The sequence below is a fragment of the Pleurodeles waltl genome, chromosome 9 (assembly GCF_031143425.1).
Source record: "Pleurodeles waltl isolate 20211129_DDA chromosome 9, aPleWal1.hap1.20221129, whole genome shotgun sequence".
Lineage (NCBI taxonomy): Eukaryota > Metazoa > Chordata > Amphibia > Caudata > Salamandridae > Pleurodeles > Pleurodeles waltl.
Genome location: NC_090448.1, coordinates 433,620,257 through 433,633,010, shown reverse-complemented (window position 1 = coordinate 433,633,010; position 12,754 = coordinate 433,620,257). Strand labels below are relative to the sequence as shown.

The 12,754-nt window shown below is 47.9% G+C and overlaps 1 protein-coding gene across 1 annotated transcript in view; it reads right to left on the bottom strand.

The window, feature by feature from the left end:
- LOC138259480 (cytochrome P450 2F2-like) overlaps window positions 1-12,754 on the bottom strand; it is a 286,557-nt gene that overhangs the window by 126,457 nt on the left and 147,346 nt on the right. The window lies entirely within an intron of this gene.

The following is a 12,754-nucleotide window of genomic DNA, read 5'->3' as shown; positions in this document are numbered from 1 at the left end:
TTTACCACTGCTAATTAGTGCTAAAGTGCAATTCATTTTTCACTGTTGCAAGGCCTGTCCCTCTCATAGGTTAGCATGGGGGCTACCTTTAAATCTGATTAAAGTGTAGATTCCCTTTGGGAGTGGATGGACATGTGGAGTTTGGGGTCTGTGAGCTCACAATTTAAAAATACATCTTTAAGTAAAGTTGATTTTAAGATTGTTCATTTGAAAATGCCACTTTTAGAAAGTAGGCATTTACTTTCTTAATCCATTCTGTGACTCTGCCTGTTTGTGGATTCCCTGTCTGGGTCAGTTTGACAGTTGGGCTGTTCACACCTCTTCTCTAGAAAGTGACACAAAGGGGTCTTGGGTGTAGCCTGCATATCTTGATTAGCCATCAGTGCTGGAGGGGAGGGGAGGAGTGGTCACTCACACCTGAAAGGGCTGTGCCTGCCCTCACACAATGCTGTCTCAGACCCCCTGGTGAGTGTCTGGGGCCTGGCCTAAAGGATCTCGAAAACACTTGGGACTTTGCTTTGAAGTTTGTAAACTTCAAAGGCAGAACTGGGTATAGGAAGCAGACCCAAAACCCCAGACTTTTAGAATCTTTCGGGAATCAAGAGGAACCTCTGCCCAGGAGAAGAGTACTGTCCCTTTGCTGTGTTGCTTTGCTGGACTTGCCTGCAGTTGCTGCTTCTGCCTGAAAAGAGGGCAAAGGGTGAACTTTGCTGTGTGTCCTTGTTTGAGAAAATTCTCAAAGTGCTTGAAATAGAGCTTGCCTCCTGTTCAAAGTCTCAGGGACACCAAAGACTTCAGTTTTCTCACCCTGCAGCACTGGGAACAGTGTTTTTGTGCTGTTCAAGAAGAGAAACCACTGCGACGCCGCCAACGACGCCGCTGTCCTGCACCGTGACCTGCCAACTGTAGGAAAGTACCATCTTGCCTGGCATGTTACCCCCACATGTCAATGTATAAATGTTGTTTTAGTCCATGTGTCACTGGGACCCTGCCAGGCAGGGCCCCAGTGCTCATACGTATGTGCCCTGTATGTGTTCTCTTTGTGATCCCTAACTGTCTCACTGAGGCTCTGGTAACCAGAACCTCAGTGGTTATGCTCTCTCTGCTTTCCAAATTTGTCACTAACAGGCTAGTGACGAAATTTACCAATTCACATTGGCATACTGGTACACCCATATAATTCCCTTGTATATGGTACTGAAGTACCCAGGTTATTGGGGTTCCAGGAGCATTTCTTTTGCCACCCATAGGGAGCTCTGACAATTCTTACACAGGCCAGCCACTGCAGCCTGAGTGAAATAACGTCCATGTTATTTCACAGCCATTTACCACTGCACATAAGTAACCTATAAATCTAACCTTCACTTAGTAAAGGTTGGGTGCCAAGTTACTTAGTGTGTGGGCACCCTGGCACTAGCCAAGGTACCCCCACATCATTCAGGGCAAATTCTCCGGACTTTGTGAGTGCGGGGACACCATTACACACGTACACTATACATAGGTCACTACCTATGTATAGCGTCACAATGGTAACTCCGAACATGGCCATGTAACATGTCTAAGATCATGGAATTTTCCCCCCCAATACCATTCTGGTATTGGGGGGACAATTCCATGATCCCCCGGGTCTCCAGCACAGAACCCGGGTACAGCCAAACTGCCTTTCCGGGGTTTCCACTGCAGCTGCTGCCAACCCCTCAGACAGGTTTCTGCCCTCCTGGGGTCCAGGCAGCCCTGGCCCAGGAAGGCAGAACAAAAGATTTCCTCTGAGAGAGGGTGTTACACCCTCTCCCTTTGGAAATAGGTGTGAAGGGCTGGGGAGGAGTAGCCTCCCCCAGCCTCTGGAAATGCTTTGATGGGCACAGATGATGCCCATCTCTGCATAAGCCAGTCTACACCGGTTCAGGGATCCCCCAGCCCTGCTCTGGCGCGAAACTGGACAAAGGAAAGGGGAGTGACCACTCCCCTGACCAGTACCTCCCGGGGGGGTGCCCAGAGCTCCTCCAGTGTGTCCCAGTCCTCTGCCATCTTGGAAACAGACGTGTTGGGGGCACACTGAACTGCTCTGAGTGGCCAGTGCCAGCAGGTGACGTCAGAGGCTCCTTCTGATAGGCTCTTACCTCTCTTGGTAGCCAATCCTCCTAACTTGGTAGCCAAACCTCCTTTTCTGGCTATTTAGGGTCTCTGCTTTGGGGAATTCTTCAGATAACGAATGCAAGAGCCCACCAGAGTTCCTCTGCATCTCCCTCTTCACCTTCTACCAAGGATCAACCGCTGACTGCTCCAGGACGCCTGCAAAACCGCAACAAAGTAGCAAGACGGCTACCAGCAACATTGTAGCGCCTAATCCTGCCAGCTTTCTCAACTTTTTCCTGGTGGTGCATGCTCTGGGGGTAGCCTGCCTTCACCCTGCACCAGAAGCTCCGAAGAAATCTCCAGTGGGTCAACAGAATCTTCCCCCTGCTAATGCAGGCACCAAAAGACTGCAACACTGGTCCTCTTGGTCCCCTCTCATCCCGGCGAGCGTGGTCCCTGGAACACAGCAACTCTGTCCAAGTGATGCCCACAGTCCAGTGACTCTTCAGTCCAGGTTTGGTGGAGGTAAGTCCTTGCCTCCCCACGCTAGACTGCAAAGCTGTGTACCACGTGATTTGCAGCTGCTCCAGCTCCAGTGCACTCTTCCAGGATTTCCTTCGTGCACAGCCAAGCCTGGGTCCCCAGCACTCCGTCCTGCAGTGCAGAACCTTCTGAGTTGTCCTCCGGCGTCGTGGGACCCCGTTTTGTAACTTTGTGTGGACTCCGGTTCACTCTTTTTCCAAGTGCCTGTTGGGGTACTTCTGCGGGTGCTGCCTGCTTCTGTGAGGGTTCTCTGAGTTGGTGAGTGCCCCCTCTGACTCCTCCTCCAAGTGGCTACATCCTGGTCCTTCCTAGTCCTCAGCAGCACCCAAAAACCTTTACTGCAAACCTTGCAGCTAACAAGGCTTGTTTGCGATCTTTCTGCATGGGAACACTTCTGCAAGCTTCACCACGACGTGGGACATCTGTCTTCCAAAGGAGAAGTTCCTAGTCTTCTTCTTTCTTGCAGAACTCCAAGCTTCTTTGAACCGCTGGCCGCTTCCTTGCACCTTCAGCTGGGGTTTCCTGGACTCCTGCCCCCCCCGGACACTGACGCGACTATTGGACTTGATCCCCTTGTCTTACAGGTACTCAGGTCCGGAGATCCGTTGTCAGTGCACTGCTGGTGTTTGTTCTTCCTGCAGAATCCCCCTATCACGACTTCTGTGCTCTCTGGGAGTAGTAGGTGTACGTTACTCCTACTTTTTAGGGTCTTGGGGTGGGGTACTTTTCTAACCCTCACTGTTTTCTTACAGTCCCAGCGACCCTCTACAAGCTCACATAGCTCTGGGGTCCATTTGTGGTTCGCATTCCACTTTTGTAGTATATGGTTTGTGCTTCCCCTATCCCTATGTGATCCTATTGCAACCTATTGTAATTCTACACTGTTTGCATTACTTTTCTTGCTCTTACTTACCTAATTTTGGTTTGTCTACATATAACTTGTGTATATTACTTACCTTCTTACTGAGGGTACTCACTGAGATACTTGTGGCAAATTGTCATAAAAATAAAGTACCTTTATTTTTAGTAACTCTGTGTATTGTGTTTTCTTATGATATTGTGCATATGATATAAGTGGTATAGTAGGAGCTTTGCATGTCTCCTAGTTCAGCCTAAGCTGCTTTGCCATAGCTACCTTCTATCAGTCTAAGCTGCTAGAAACACCTCTTCTACACACATAGGGAATAACTGGACCTGGCACAAGGTGTAAGTACCTCTGGTACCCACTACAAGCCAGGCCAGCCTCCTACATTGGTTGTGCAGTGATGGGATAAGTACTTGTAACTACTTACCACTTTGTCATTGTGTACTTTTCATAAGAGAATCATATACAAAACAGTTCAGTGTATGTACACTTAACCAAAAGGTTTTGCTTTTCTCCTCTAAAACTTTTTACAAAGTTCTGAAAAGTTTCTTAAAACTTCTAAAAGTTTTCTAAAAGTTAGGAATTGTTTTTTCTCTCTGGGCTTTCTAAAAGTTCTGAAACTTTTTCTTTCTTCTCACTATCTCTAAACCTTTTGCTATCATGTCTGTGGTAGATTCAGCTCTTAAAACTGTCAATACAACTTATGACAATTTGAATTACAAGAGCCTAAGGAGTCTCTGCTTAGATAGAGGTTTAGTTATAGGAAAGAACCCTACAAAAGAGTTTCTGTTCAACACGCTTATTGTAAATGATGAGTCCCAAGCAGGCCCATCATATGAGAGGTTAAAGTCTGACTCAGAGGAACACCTTGAGGAAGGTGGGGAGGGTTCTGAACAGGGTCTGCCCCTTAGCAGGACACCCAGTAATGTTGGTAGTAATAGAGGTTCCCATCACAGTAGCGCAGCCTTTATTCCAAGAGGCCAAGTTTCTAGGGTCCAGTCAGTTAGGGACAGATCCCCCTCTGTAGTTTCCAACTTGTCGCTCTCTGTCAAAGCATTCCCAACCCACCCACCCTGAGGATAACTTGTTAGAAAGGGAATTCAAAAAGGTGAGGGTTGAAGAGACCAGACTGAAGCTTAAACAGCAACAGCTGGCATTAGATAGGGAATCCCTAGACATTGAAAAGGAAAGACAGAGGTTGGGGTTAGGGCCCCATGGTGGCAGCAGCAGTATTCTTGAAAGTAGTCCTGTTAGAAAGCATGATTCCAGGAATCTGCACAAGATAGTCCCCCCTTACAAGGAGGTGGAGGACATCAACAAGTGGTTTGCTGCACTTGAGAGGGCCTGTATGGTACAGGGGGTCCCTCAAAGGCAGTGGGCTGCTATTTTGTGGCTATCTTTCAATGGAAAGGGTAGGGATAGGCTACTTACTGTTAGAGAAAGTGAAACTAACAATTACACAGTATTGAAGGATGCACTCTTGGATGGATTTGGCTTAACCACTGAACAATACAGGATTAAGTTCAGAGACACCAGAAAAGAGTCCTCTCAAGACTGGACAGATTTTGTGGACTGTTCAGTGAAGGCCTTGGAAGGGTGGTTACATGGCAGTAATGTATCTGACTATAAAAGCCAGTATAATCTTATTCTGAGAGAGCATATTCTGAACAGCTGTGTGTCTGACATGTTGCACCAATACCTAGTGGACTCGGATCTGACCTCTCCCCAAGAATTGGGAAAGAAGGCAGACAAATGGGTCAGAACAAGAGTGAACAGAAAAGTTCATACAGGGGGTGACAAAGATGGCAAGAAGAAGGATGGTAAGTCTTCTGACAAGGGTGGGGACGAGGGTAAAAGTACTGAGTCTTCATCAGGCCCACAACAATCCTCTGGCGGGGTGGTGGGTCCAAATCTTCTTCCAATAGTCAGCCTAAAAAGCCTTGGTGTTATTTGTGTAAAGTCAAAGGCCATTGGGCAACTGATTCCAGTTGTCCAAAGAAAAACACCAAACCTCCCACTACCACAACCCCTGCTGCAAATTCTAGTGCCCCTAGTAATAGCAGAGGTGGTGGGAAACCTACAAATAGCCAATCCAAGGGTGTAGCTGGGCTCACTATTGGCAATGTAGTTGGGGTTGGTCTTGTTAGGGAGACCACAGAGGCTGTTTTAGTCTCTGAAGGTGCCATTGATTTGGTCACCTTGGTTGCTTGTCCCCTTAATATGGATAAGTACAAGCAACTTCTCCTAATAAATGGTGTTGAGGTTCAGGCCTACAGGGACACAGTTGCCAGTGTTACTATGGTCATAGAGAAACTGGTCCACCCTGAACAACACCTACTTGGTCAGCAGTACCAAGTGACAGACGCTCATAGCAACACTATTAGCCACCCCATGGCTGTTGTGAATCTCAACTGGGGGGGGGGGGGTGTTACTGGTCCAAAGAAAGTTGTGGTTGCCTCAGATTTACCTGTAGACTGTCTACTAGGGAATGATTTAGAGGCATCAGCTTGGGCAGAAGTAGAGTTGGAGGCTCATGCAGCAATGCTGGGCATTCCTGGGCATATTTTTGCTTTAACAAGGGTTCAGGCCAAAAAGCGAAAAGGACAGGGTAACATGGATCCTGGAACAATGGACCAAGTGCTCCCTAAAACTAGGGGTAACAAGGATAAATCCCTACCCACTATCCCTCCCTCTACAGATGATTCTCCTTCTGAGAAAGAAGAATGTCCTCCCAGTGCAGAACCTTCACCGGATGAGCTGGCAGCAGACACTGCTGAGCTTTTGGGTGGAGGGGGGGCTGCCAGGGAAGAGCTGAGTGTGGCACAGCAAACCTGTCCCACATTAAAGGGTCTCAGAAAGCAAGCTGTCAAGCAGCAAAATGGGGATGTCAGTGACTCACATAGAGTTTACTGGGAGGACAACCTCTTGTACACAGAGGCAAGGGACCCAAAACCTGGAGCAGCCAGGAGATTGGTCATTCCCCTGCAGTACAGAGAGTTCTCCCTAACTCTTGCACATGACATTCCTTTGGCTGGGCATTTGGGCCAGATCAAAACATGGGAGAGACTTGTCCCCCTGTTTCACTGGCCTGGGATGTCAGAGGACACTAAAGATTTTTGCAATTCTTGTGTGACCTGCCAAGCCAGTGGCAAGACTGGTGGCACTCCAAAGGCCTCCCTTATTCCACTACCTGTGGTTGGGATGCCCTTTGAAAGGGTAGGGGTTGACATAGTTGGCCCCCTTGACCCTCCTACTGCTTCAGGCAATAGGTTTATCTTGGTGGTTGTGGACCATACCACAAGATACCCTGAAGCAATTCCTCTAAAGACCACTACAGCACCTGCAGTGGCAGAGGCCCTCCTGGGAATCTTTTCCAGAGTGGGTTTCCCTAAAGAGGTTGTATCAGACAGGGGTAGCAACTTCATGTCTGCATACTTGAAAGCAATGTGGAAGGAGTGTGGTGTTACCTACAAGTTCACCACGCCTTACCATCCACAGACTAATTGACTGGAAGAGAAGTTTAATAAAACTCTCAAAGGTATGATAATGGGACTCCCTGAAAAACTCAGGAGGAGATGGGATGTCCTGTTACCTTGCCTCCTTTTTGCTTACAGGGAGGTACCCCAGAAAGGAGTGGGCTTCAGCCCCTTTGAACTCCTCTTTGGGCACCCTGTAAGAGGTCCACTCACTCTTGTGAAGGAGGGTTGGGAACAACTTTTAAAAGCTCCTAAACAGGACATAGTGGACTATGTACTTGGCGTAAGATCCAGATTGGCCGAGTACATGAAAAAGGCCAGTAAAAACCTTCAGGCCAGCCAGGAGCTGCAAAAGCAATGGCATGACCAGAAGGCTGTTCTGATCCAGTACCAAACAGGACAGAAGGTGTGGGTATTGGAGCCTGTGGCCCCAAGAGCACTCCAGGACAAATGGAGTGGTCCCCATATCATTGTTGAGAAAAAGGGTAAGGTTACCTATCTGGTAGACCTGGGCACTTGCAGGAGTCCCCTTAGGGTGATTCATGTCAACCGCTTAAAACCCTACTATGACAGCGCTTATCTCACCCTGCTCATGGCAACATATGAGGGACAGGAAGAAGAGAGTGACCCTCTCCCTGATCTCTTTTCCACCACTGAAACTGATGCTTTAGTGGAGGGAGTAGTTTTGGCAGATTGTCTGACTGCAGAACAGAAAGACAACTGCATAAATCTCCCAGGACAGTTTTCTGACCTCTTTTCAATTGTGCCAGGTACAACATCCTGGTGTGAACACACAATTGATATTGGTGACAGCCTGCCTGTCAAGAGTAAGATTTATAGGCAGCCTGACCATGTCAGGGACTGCATAAAACAAGAGGTACAGAAGATGTTGGATCTATGAGTAAATGAACCTTCTGAAAGCCCATGGGCTAGCCCAGTGGTGCTTGTACCAAAGCCTCACTCAAAAGATGGAAAAAGGGAGATGAGGTTTTGTGTAGACTACAGAGGTCTCAATCAGGTAACAAAAACTGATGCTCAACCTATACCCAGGGCAGATGAGCTCATTGGTACACTGGCATCTGCCAAGTATCTTAGCACCATTGATTTGACTGCAGGGTATTGGCAGATCAAATTGGCTGAGGATGCTAAATCAAATACTGCATTTTCAACTATAGGAGGGCACTACCAATTTACAGTGATACCCTTTGGGTTGAAAAATGCACCTGCCACTTTTCAGAGGTTGGTAAACTCAGTCCTGCAAGGGTTGGAGGCTTTTAGTGCAGCATATCTCGATGATATTGCTGTCTTTAGCTCCACCCGGGATGAGCACCTGGTCCAACTTTGGAAAGTTTTGGAGGTCCTGCAAAAGGAAGGCCTCACTATTAAGGCCTCAAAGTTCCAGATAGGGCAGGGTAAGGTGGTGTATCTGGGACACCTGGTAGGTGAAGAACAGATTGCACCAGTACAGGGGAAAATCCAGACAATCATGGATTGGGTTCCCTCTACAACTCAGACCCAGGTGAGAGCCTTCTTAGGCCTCACAGGGTATTACAGGAGATTCATTAATAACTATGGCTCCATAGCAGGCCCTCTTAATGATCTCACAAGTAAGAAAATGCCTAAAAAGGTATTATGGACAGCTAGCTGTCAGAAAGCGTTTGAGGAGCTCAAACAGGCCATGTGCTCTGCACCTGTCCTGAAAAAACTATGTTACTCCAAGAAATTCATTGTTCAAACTGATGCATCTGAATTAGGGGTAGGGGCAGTCTTATCACAACTGAATTCTGAGGGCCAGGATCAACCAGTTGCTTTTCTCAACAGAAGGTTGACCCCAAGAGAAAAGCGTTGGTCTGTCATAGAGAAGGAGGCCTTTGCTGTGGTCTGGGCACTGAAAAAGTTGAGGCCATACCTGTTTGGCACTCACTTTATTGTTCAGAGAGACCACAAACCTCTACTTTGGCTAAAACAAATGAAGGGTGAAAACCCTAAATTGTTGAGGTGGTCCATATCTCTACAGGGAAGGGACTATACAGTGGAACATAGATCTGGGAGTACCCACTCCAATGCAGATGGCCTCTCCAGATATTTCCACTTAGACAATGAAGACTCATCAGGTCATGGCTAGTCTTATTGTCCTTCGTTTGGGGGGGTTGTGTAGGATAGTAACATCTTGCCTGGCATGTTACCCCCATATTTCACTGTATATATGTTGTTTTAGTCTGTGTGTCACTGGGACCCTGCCAGGCAGGGCCCCAGTGCTCATAAGTATGTGCCCTGTATGTGTTCCCTGTGTGATGCCTAACTGTCTCACTGAGGCTCTGCTAACCAGAACCTCAGTGGTTATGCTCTCTCTGCTTTCCAAATTTGTCCCTAACATGCTAGTGACGAAATTTACCAATTCACATTGGCATACTGGTACACCCATATAATTCCCTTGTATATGATACTGAGGTACCCAGGGTATTGGGGTTCCAGGAGATCCCTATGGGCTGCAGCATTTCTTTTGCCACCCATAGGGTGCTCTGACAATTCTTACACAGGCCAGCCACTGCAGCCAGAGTGAAATAACATCCACGTTATTTCACAGCCATTTACCACTGCACATAAGTAATTTATAAGTCACCTATATGTCTAACCTTCACTTAGTGAAGGTTGGGTGCCAAATTACTGAGTGTGTGGGCACCCTGGCACTAGCCAAGGTGCCCCCACATCGTTCAGGGCAAATTCCCCGGACTTTGTGAGTGCGGGGACACCATTACACGCGTGCACTATACACAGGTCACTACCTATGTATAGCGTCGCAATGGTAACTCCGAACATGGCCATGTAACATGTCTAAGATCATGGAATTGTCCCCCCAATACCATTCTGGTATTGGGGGGAAAATTCCATGATCCCCCGGGTCTCTAGCACAGAACCCGAGTACTGCCAAACTGCCTTTCTGGGGTGTCCACTGCTGCTGCTGCCAACCCCTCAGACAGGTTTCTGCCCTCCTGGGGTCCAGGCAGCCCTGGTCCAGGAAGGCAGAACAAAAGATTTCCTCTGAGAGAGGGTGTTACACCCTCTCCCTTTGGAAATAGGTGTGAAGGGCTGGGGAGGAGTAGCCTCCCCCAGCCTCTGGAAATGCTTTGATGGGCACATATGGTGCCCATCTCTACATAAGCCAGTCTACACCGGTTCAGAGACCCCCCAGCCCTGCTCTGGCGTGAAACTGGACAAAGGAAAGGGGAGTGACCACTCCCCTGACCAGTACCTCCCAGGGGAGGTGCCCAGAGCTCCTCCAGTGTGTCCCGGACATCTGCCATCATGGAAACAGAGGTGTTATGGGCACACTAGACTGCTCTGAGTGGCCAGTGCCAGCAGGTGATGTCAGAGGCTCCTTCTGATAGGCTCTTACCTCTCTTGGTAGCCAATCCTCCTAATTTGGTAGCCAAACCTCCTTTCCTGGCTATTTAGGGTCTCTGCTTTGAGGAATTCTTCAGATAACAAATGCAAGAGCTCACCAGAGTTCCTCTGCATCTCCCTCTTCACCTTCTACCAAGGATCGACCGCTGACTGCTCCAGGACGCCTGCAAAACCGCAACAAAGTAGCAAGACGACTACCAGCAACATTGTAGCGCCTAATCCTGCTGGCTTTCTTGACTGTTTCCTGGTGGTGCATGCTCTGGGGGTAGCCTGCCTTCACCCTCCACTAGAAGCTCCGAAAAAATCTCCCGTGGGTCAATGGAATCTTCCCCCTGCTAACGCAGGCACCAAAAGACTGCAACACTGGTCCTCTGGGTCCCCTCTCATCCTGACGAGCGTGGTCCCTGGAACACAGCAACTCTGTCCAAGTGACTCCCACAGTCCAGTGACTCTTCAGTCCAAGTTTGGTGGAGGTAAGTCCTTGCCTCCCCACGCTAGACTGCAAAGCTGTGTACCACGTGATTTGCAGCTGCTCCGGCTCCTGCGCACTCTTCCAGGATTTCCTTCATGCACAGCCAAGCCTGGGTCCCCAGCACTCCGTCCTGCAGTGCACAACCTTCTGAGTTGCCCTCTGGCGTCGTGGGACCCCCTTTTGTAACTTTGTGTGGACTCCGGTTGACTCTTCTTCCAGGTGCCTATTGGGGTACTTCTGCGAGTGCTGCCTGCTTCTGTGAGGGCTCTCTGAGTTGCTGAGTGCCCCCTCTGTATTCTCCTCTAAGTGGCAACATCGTGGTCCTTCCTGGTCCTCAGCAGCACCCAAAAACCTCTACCGCGACCCTTGCAGCTAGCAAGGCTTGTTTGCGGTCTTTCTGCGTGCTTCATCGCCATGTGGGACATTTGTCTTCCAAAGGAGAAGTTCCTAGTCCTCTTCTTTCTTGCAGAACTCCAAGCTTCTTCCAACCGGTGGCAGCTTCCTTGCACCTTCAGCTGGGGTTTCCTGGGCTCCTGCCCCCCGGACACTGTCGCGACTATTGGACTTGGTCCCCTTATCTTACAGGTACTCAGGTCTGGAAATCTGTTGTCAGTGCACTTCTGGTGTTTGTTCTTCCTGCAGAATTACCCTATCACGACTTCTGTGCTCTCTGGGGATAGTAGGTGTACTTTACTGCTACTTTTCTAGGGTCTTGTGGTGGGGTATTTTTCTAACCCTCACTGTTTTCTTACAGTCTCTGCAACCCTCTACAAGCTCACATAGGTCTGGGGTCCATTCGTGGTTCGCATTCCACTTTTGGAGTATATGGTTTGTGTTGACCCTATACCTATGTGATCCTGTTGCAACCTATTGTAATCCCACACTGTTTGCATTACTGTTCTTGCTCTTACTTACCTAATTTTGGTTTGTGTACATATAACTTGTGTATATTACTTACCTTCTTACTGAGGGTACTCACTGAGATACATGTGGCATATTGTCATAAAAATAAAGTACCTTTATTTTTAGTAACTCTGTGTATTGTGTTTTCTTATGATATTGTGCATATGATATAAGTGGTATAGGAGGAGCTTTGCATGTCTCTTAGTTCAGCCTAAGCTGCTTTGCCATAGCTACCTTCTATCAGTCTAAGCTGCTAGAAACACCTCTTGTACCCTAATAAGGGATAACTGGACCTGGCACAAGGTGTAAGTACCTCTGGTACCCAATACAAGCCAGGCCAGCCTCCTACACCGATGCCACACTGAGTCACATTGCCCTGCTTCGCACTGCGACCCTGGTCTCACCGATGCAGTCATCGGATGCAAGTGGGGCAGTCCTCAGAGTTCCAGCTTTTGCTTCACTAAGAACATGTTTTATTATATTGACATTCCTTTGTAGTTGTTGATATTTCCCTGCAACTTCTCCTGTTCCATTGCTGCCATCAGAAAAGCAAATTGGTTGACAGTGTCTGTGGGATTCTATAGTTATGAAATCTGAGTGGTGTACCAAATAGTGTATATCTTCTATACACTTGCTGATACCTCTAACAGAAAAAAACGTTCAGCCCTTTGTCTCCTGTTCTCGTTAGTTTGTTCCTTTAAAAAATATTTAGCAGCTTGAGGTACATGTCATTCGAAGCACGTACAATAATTCTTCTATATCCATAGTTGCTATACGCTTCAGCTAGGCACAGTGCGTTCCTAGGTGACAGGCGGCAGTTTTTGGTCTGCGATTGTACACAGTGCAGACACACCAAAGTTACACTTGCCATATTAATTAACTTATTGTGTATTCTCAGAAACATTTTTTTAATAATTGATTTCAAACTTAATTTGGTTGCTAATAAAGTCACCCAGAGATTGTTGGACGATCGTGCTGTAAAGTATCTACAGGATGACTTAGTAACACAATTTT